The 7,394-nt window shown below is 38.4% G+C and overlaps 2 pseudogenes; both read right to left on the reverse strand.

Moving 5' to 3' along the window:
* Positions 1–3,443: 3,443 nt before the first annotated feature.
* Positions 3,444–4,327, reverse strand: LOC149157239 (phospholipid-transporting ATPase 3 pseudogene; annotated as a pseudogene).
* Positions 4,328–4,358: 31 nt separating this feature from the next.
* LOC149157240 (dnaJ protein P58IPK homolog pseudogene) lies at positions 4,359–5,500 on the reverse strand (annotated as a pseudogene).
* Positions 5,501–7,394: the final 1,894 nt, after the last annotated feature.

Raw genomic sequence — 7,394 nt, forward strand, 5'->3', positions numbered from 1 at the left:
GACTTAAATTCCTTTTTGGGAACATTACATATATTTTATTAACATTAAGAGATAACTGAGGTGCCTCACTACATTGTCTCTATGTTCATCATGGCTTGTAGATGTGTGTTCTACATTGCAACAAATGTTTGTCAAATTCAAAAATAAAAGTTAGCTATTATGATTTTTCCAAGATAATCAAATCAAAATGTAGATGTTGGATGACTACCCTAACAATTATTTGTATTCTATGCCCAGATACTCCCCTCACATTCCAAGATAAAAAGTTCAATTTCGATGGTAGCTTCCTAAAGTGCGTTTTAGGGGGCTCAAAATTTGTATGAAAGGTTGACACCATCTCAGACTATTAAGGATGTGTGTAGATTGGTCAATAACAAGACTATTTTGTTAGGACTTTCACAATGTTGTTTCGTGTATGGATTTGTTAATAGTCGAGAGTTTATCAACAAGTCCAATCTGAAATATTCAATTTCGATGGTAGCTTTCCTAAAGTGTTTTTTATAGGGCTCAAAATTTGTATGAAAAGTTGACACCATCTTAGACTATTAAATATGGGTTTAGATCGGTCAATAACAAGACAATATTCTGTTAGTACTTTCATAATGTTGTTTCATGTATGGATTTGTTAATTGTCGAGAGTTTATCAACTAGGGTGTGAGAGAGTGCGATATTGATTGATTCTCTTTATTTCTCTAACAATGTATTAAACTTTCTCCTCTTAGAGAGCCTATGTTTTTTATTCTCTATCTCTGATCTTGTAGTTTCTTATCTTTATTTTTATTATACTTCACTTTCCACTCATATCAATTCCCTATAATGGTTTGGTTAACTCACATCATCTTTTTACATGTTGGAGATATGCCGACTAAGCCTATCTTGCAGCTACAGTGGGCTTTAAACGCCATTTATTATACACCCTTAGGGGTTTGTAATGGGCCACACTACTGCTAGTGGGCACCCACTAACAGTAATGTCGTCCACTACCAACCACTAAGGGTGTATAATAAATGGCGTTTAAAGCCTACTGCAGTGACAAGTTAGGCTTAGTCAGTATATCTCCAACAGGTAACAAGGGGATGAGATTTAATAGAAGCACTACATCCCTATGAATCCCCTCTGGTGTTTTTTCTGACACTCATCACCATATTACATGTCAGTGATATGTTGACTAAGCCTAACTTGTAGCTCCAAAGAACTTTAAATGCCAGTCGTTATACACCTTTAGTGGTCTATTGTTGACCACACCTTTAGTGTTAGTGGGCGCCCACTAACACTAAAGGTGTGGTCAACAATAGACCACTAAAGGTGTATAACGAATGGCATTTAAAGTTCTTTGGGGCTACAATTTAGGCTTAGTCAACATATCACCGACATGTAATATGGTGATGGGGGTTAGCAAAAGCACCGGAGGGGATTCATAGGGATGTGCTTCTAATAAATCTTATCGCCTTGTTACATGTTGGAGATAAGCTGACTAAGCCTAACTTGTCACTGCAGTGGACTTTAAATGTCATTTATTATACACCCTTAGTGGTTGGTAGTGGACCACACTACTGCTAGCGTGCACCCACTAGCATTAGTGTGGCCCACTACCAACTGCTAAGGGTGTATAATAAATGACATTTAAAGCCCACTGTAGCTACAAGTTAGGCATAGTCGGCATATCTCCAACATGTAAAAAAGTGATGAGAGTTAACCAGACCACTATAGGGAATTGATAAGAGTGGAAAGTGAAGTATGATAAAAATAAAAATAAGAAACTACAAGATCAGAGATGGAGAATCAAAAACATAGGCTCTCTAAGAGGAGAAAGTTTAGTACATTGTTAGAGCAATAAAGAGAATAAATCAACATCCCACTCTCTCACACCCTAATTGATAAACTCACGACAATTAGCAAATCCATACATGAAACAACATTGTGAAAGTCCTACCAAAATATTGTCTTGTTATTAACCGATCTAAACTCATCCCTAATAGTCTAAGATATTGTCAACCTTTCATACAAATTTTGAGAACTATAAAAAGCACTTAAGGAAATTACCCTCGAAACTGAATCTTTCATATTGGATTAATTGATAAACTCTCGACTATTACCAAATCCATACATGAAACAACATTGTTAAAGTCCTAACTGTTAGCGCTTGAAATTTCACCTCGGGCTGAGAAAGGTAAACCTCAAGGCAACATCAAACCACTTAGCCTTGTAGCTAGCCCTACGGGGCTGGAGAGGGCTCTCTCCGGTCTATCTCAGCAAAAGTTTCCTAAAGGGGCTGAGATGACCAATAAGGAATACTGATTTTAGGCTAGTAAATTGATAAAAAGGGGTTTTTTAATAAAATGACGGGGTTTTTCTGGGCTGCATGGGGCAAAGAAACAGCTTGAACAGAGAAATATAATAAAAAACACAGATTATCGACTGAGGCAAGGTAGGAAAGAAATTTAACATAAAATTGAGATTAAATGGGATGGCAAGACTGTTGAGGAGCTGACAAGGGCATAGAGGATGAATCCTTGTCAAACAGAAGAAAACATGAAATATTGAACAAACTTAAAGGCAGAGCATACAAATGATGAATTCTACCTTAACACTTCATTTGTTCAATTAGAAATGATCATGAAGTGAAATGAAACATAACAGTTTACATATGAAACAGAAGAAAAACTTATGCTAACTTTCATACCACAGGAATCTCAGAAGTCAGAGCTGTGTAATTTCATTAAAAATCTCTGTCAAAAACTGTACAATGAAGCTCTGTTACACACACCTCTCAGCACTCAGAATTCTCTCTCCTCTCTTCACTCTCACAAATGATTTTTTTTTATACATTAAATAAAAAATCTGTTGTTTGAAAAACAAATCTCTCCAAAAATGAGGAACTGTTTCTAAAAATAAAAATAAAATAAAATAAAAAAATAAAAGAACCATTTTTTCTGTTCTAAAAACAAAATTTTTCCTTGAAATCTTCTGATGGCCAATTAAGGAATAACTGCTGGAGCGCAGCTACTAACTGAAGTCTTGAAATAGGAGATCGGTTCCTATTTTTCCTACTATGATGGATATCTTCGTTCTGTTTTAGGCGTATCTTGACTTGGCATTTCTCATTGATAAGAGAATGCCTCACGAAAATCGGGCACTAAACAGGGCAGCCACGCAACACGTATACTTTTAAGATTGTGAATAACGAAACGAAATCCCACCTCTCATTCTAAACACAGCATTTTCTAGGCCTTAATTCAACCAAAACTATGACATCTGGCACGGACCAACTTTCAATCATTATGAAGTGATATGCTGAATGAGCCATTTCCAAGAAGGACTAACAAGGTAAGCTCCAGATTCGGCCCTTTATAAATTAAAAACAATGTTAAAACCGCCTTTCTTCTTCGTACTCGGCCTTATCATCAGTAGTTGGCAGTCTGACAAAACAATTTTGTTGACATCTAGATGGCTGATGGCGAGATGAGTCTTAATGCGCCAATGGCTCTTCTGAGTAAGATACTCACAGTGAACTTGTGATTTGGAATATGCACAGCCTCCCGATCATAGAAGTTGAAACCTTTCTCGTGAAACTCACTTTTGGACCTGTTCTCATGTATCTGTTTTGATGTAAAAGTGCCCACTGTTTGGGCTTCTGATACGTCAGAACCATATATTACTCCACCAATTGAACACATGTGGAACTCCATCACATTTTGAGTCAATGTCCCTGTCTTGTCTGAGAAAATATACTCAACCTGTCCCAGCTCATCATTCAAGTTTGAAGTCCTTGCTTGTGCATACATATTTGTCTCCTTGTCATACATATTGATATCCTTGTTGATGAGCTGAGTACTTTGAATGAATTTGATTATCTCAATTGAGACGTATAGTGATATCGGGATGATTGTATTGTACAAAGTAATCAGAGAAATAGTCATGAGTACGTCCACCAATACTGTCGAGCCTGCACTAAAGATATATCCTGAATCATTGCCAAGTTGTAGGTACCATAAATTATTATTGAGGAAAAACCCACTGCGCAACCAACTCCTCCAATCAGTGCTATAATGAATAGCATTCCAAATAAGTAGTATATGACTTTGTCAATCTTCTTCTCTAGTCTACTTCTTTTTGAAGGAACATTCAAGGCATTCTTCATGACCTTTGTTTCGTGTCTTGCAAAAATGACAATTCCAACAATCCAGCTGGTGTTCTTTAAGCTGCAACCTCTCAGCAAAACATTTTCAACGGATATCGGATAAGTCTCTTTTTCTATTAAAAGATTTCCTGTGAAAGAATACAATGAATCGTTGGGATGCTCACAATGAATTTCACTAAGTCTCATGTGATTATAACTTTCTTTCTGATAATTTACATAAACCAAGAAATAGGTGCACATTGTGGGCTGTGTGACTAGAATCCACTTGTAGAGCTGCTTTGAAATCCTCAGCTGCCATACGTAACTTCCCTTTTCTCCAGATTTTCTTCAGCACTCTTAGACTTCTTCAAAATATTCTTAAGCTTGAAATATTCTTTCTTCAGCTCACTGTGCTCAGGATCTAAACGCAACCCTTTTTGATAGTGCCTCATGGCAACATCATAATCTGCAAGGTAGTAATAGGCTTTTCCACGTAAGAGTAATGCCTCAAGATTATTTTCGTTGGCTTTAAGAATAAATCCAGTTTCTGAAATAGCTCCTGAATAATCTTTTACTGCTATCAGTAATCTTGCTTTAAGCAGCTTTGCCTTAGAGCATTCTGGAGAGAATACAAGAACAACTTTGTCTATGTACTCTAATGCTTTTGAAAAATCACCCATGTCCAAGAGACTCAGTGCCTTATCTAGTGCATTTCTACTCTGTGTTAGCTGAGACAATTCTTTCTCTGCCGCTGAATTTCCAGGTTTGAACTCCAAAAATGTTTTATAGTCCCTCTCAGACTCTTCAAATCTGCAAAGTTGATGTAGAAGAGAGCCACGATGTAAGTATGCTTGCAAAAACTTTGCATCGATATCCAGAACTTTGTCTAGATCTTCAAGTGCCTCAAAATGGTGCCGAAGCAGAATCTTCGCAGCAGCTCGTTTTCAATAACATCAGTAGGATGTAATTTATATACATGGTATAGTGTTTAATGGCTGTTGTATACTCCCCCTGTAAATATGACTCATTTGCATTATTAAGCATGTCCTCAACACCAACCCCTGACATAGTTGTGGACCCCTCATGTAGGTTTTCCATGTTGCATCGTCTCAAGGAAGGAACATTCCCTTCACAATACCGGTGCCATAGCTTTCGGTATGTTGATTCCAAACCATGAACAAAGTTATGTCCATCAGAAATCTTGGACTTCAGCATCCGTTCCCAAAGACACATCCTCAGAGATGAGAGCAAAGGAATGTTAGAAGCTAACTCCAATGCCTTGCTGACATACTCATCTTCAGTTTGAGCAATTAAATTTGTCAAACCAACTTGGTGCGGAAGGCTTACACCCACATTGTGAGCATGAACAGACCCTGCCATGGTAACACATGGAACGCCCATATACAACGATTCACATGTGGTGGTCGTTCACTTAACAACTACAGAATAAACGACTACCTTGTAATTGCTATAATCATGACATGCGAGAGGTGCTTCTATGAAATATGAGACTGAATGTGTGAAGTAATCTGGTGATATGTAACCAATAACTAGTTGTCGTTCAGGATCCTTAGGATTATCCCAAGCAGTGTACTGAGGATAGAGATTCATAAACTGTGTACCCCATTCCCTGTGTGCAATTGAATACCTTTGAAGCTGAAACAGGGCTGTCATTTGAAGAATTGGAAACTTTGAAACATTTTGACACATCTGATGATTTCTTTGGCTGTTTCTGCAGGGATTGGAGCTTTTAAAGCTGCTGCCATTTGAAGAGCTGGAGAATAAATTACATAATCTAAAACAACACATTTAATGATTTCTTCTTCAAAACAGGGTTTTGAAGAAGAATCAATCTCACACTGACATAAGACGGAGTCTAACATCGGCTCCACTTGGGATGGCAGCTGCCGCTTCTTGGAGGTGCCAAGAACCGCAGAACTTTGGGAGAGCAGACAGTGCCTCCACCCATTGGGCAATGGAGTCATCATCAACACAACTGAAACTGAACTCAAACTGATTTAATCTCAAGACTGAAATGACTGAAAAACTGACTTAACAATCTTCAAGCAAACTAAAACAAGATGCTGCCCTTATGGCTGCTTATTTATTTACAAAATCTACTCTAATCTGCTGTACAAACAATAGATCAGGTAATACTGAAATGCCAGATTAACCATTCAAGTAAACCTGAGAATGATGCCGCCGCTTGAGAATGCTTCCACCAGGACACCGATGTAATTGCTGGCAGCCCTTCATGCACGTACTGAGCCTGGTCACGTACAAGACAGTCTGATCTATCAATTAAAGTGAAAAACATGTCCATATATGTTGCCATTGGATCGCGGAAGTCGGACTCTGTTGGTTGTCCCAACTCTGCAATGCATACTTCCAGCTGCACACTGTCAATGTAAACATTTGTAGGCGAGTATGGAGGAAGGATTTCCAAGAACCTTTTAGGATCTTGGAAATCATATGACTGGATCTGCTCATCTAGACATTGAATCTCCTTTTCAACTCTTTCAACAACTAACTCACAAAATCTAGCTTTAGTTTCAAAAGGGAACTCTGAAGATTTCAACCAATAAAGCACGACAGTGAAAAAAACCTCCTCAAGTTCATCATCTGCTAACAGATTTCTTGCTTCTTTTACACCTTCACCCACCATTGCATGAGTGGATCAACGAGCACTGAAATGTCTGGAGCGAGTTGGAGTGAATGGTTCAACCTGCATATGTATCTGACTACTGTCCACCATCAGCATCAGATCTGCAATTTGATTTCATGTACTGGGACAAGACAATCAACAAGTCGAATGTTCTCCCCAGTATGGTCGCCAATATGTTAGCGCTTGAAATTTCACCTCAGGCTGAGAAAGGTAAACTCCAAGGCAACATCAAACCACTTAGCCTCGTAGCTAGCCCTACGAGGCGGGAGAGGGCTCTCTCCGGTCTATCTCGGTCAAAATCTTCAATGGGCGAGATAACCAATAGGGTAACACTGATTTTAGGCTAGTAAACTGATCAAAAGGGTTGATTTGGGATTTTTAGGGTTTTTGGTGGGCAAATTGAGGGGATGGCAATTTTGGGTGCGGGGATTGCACACAGTTTCTGCAGGGGGTTCTTTGGGGCGAGGTAGGATACAATATTGATGCCTTAGATTGAGGTGAATGGATGAGAAAGATAGGTGAGGAGCTAAGGAGAGCAAACAATAACTTTGAATTCTCCTTAAACAGTAGAAACATTGAAATTAAACAAACTTAAAAGCAAAGCATGAC

This window comes from Pinus tabuliformis, chromosome 5_2 (genome assembly GCF_031772625.1).
Source record: "Pinus tabuliformis cultivar Carrire ecotype Pingquan chromosome 5_2, CPIR1, whole genome shotgun sequence".
Lineage (NCBI taxonomy): Eukaryota > Viridiplantae > Streptophyta > Pinopsida > Pinales > Pinaceae > Pinus > Pinus tabuliformis.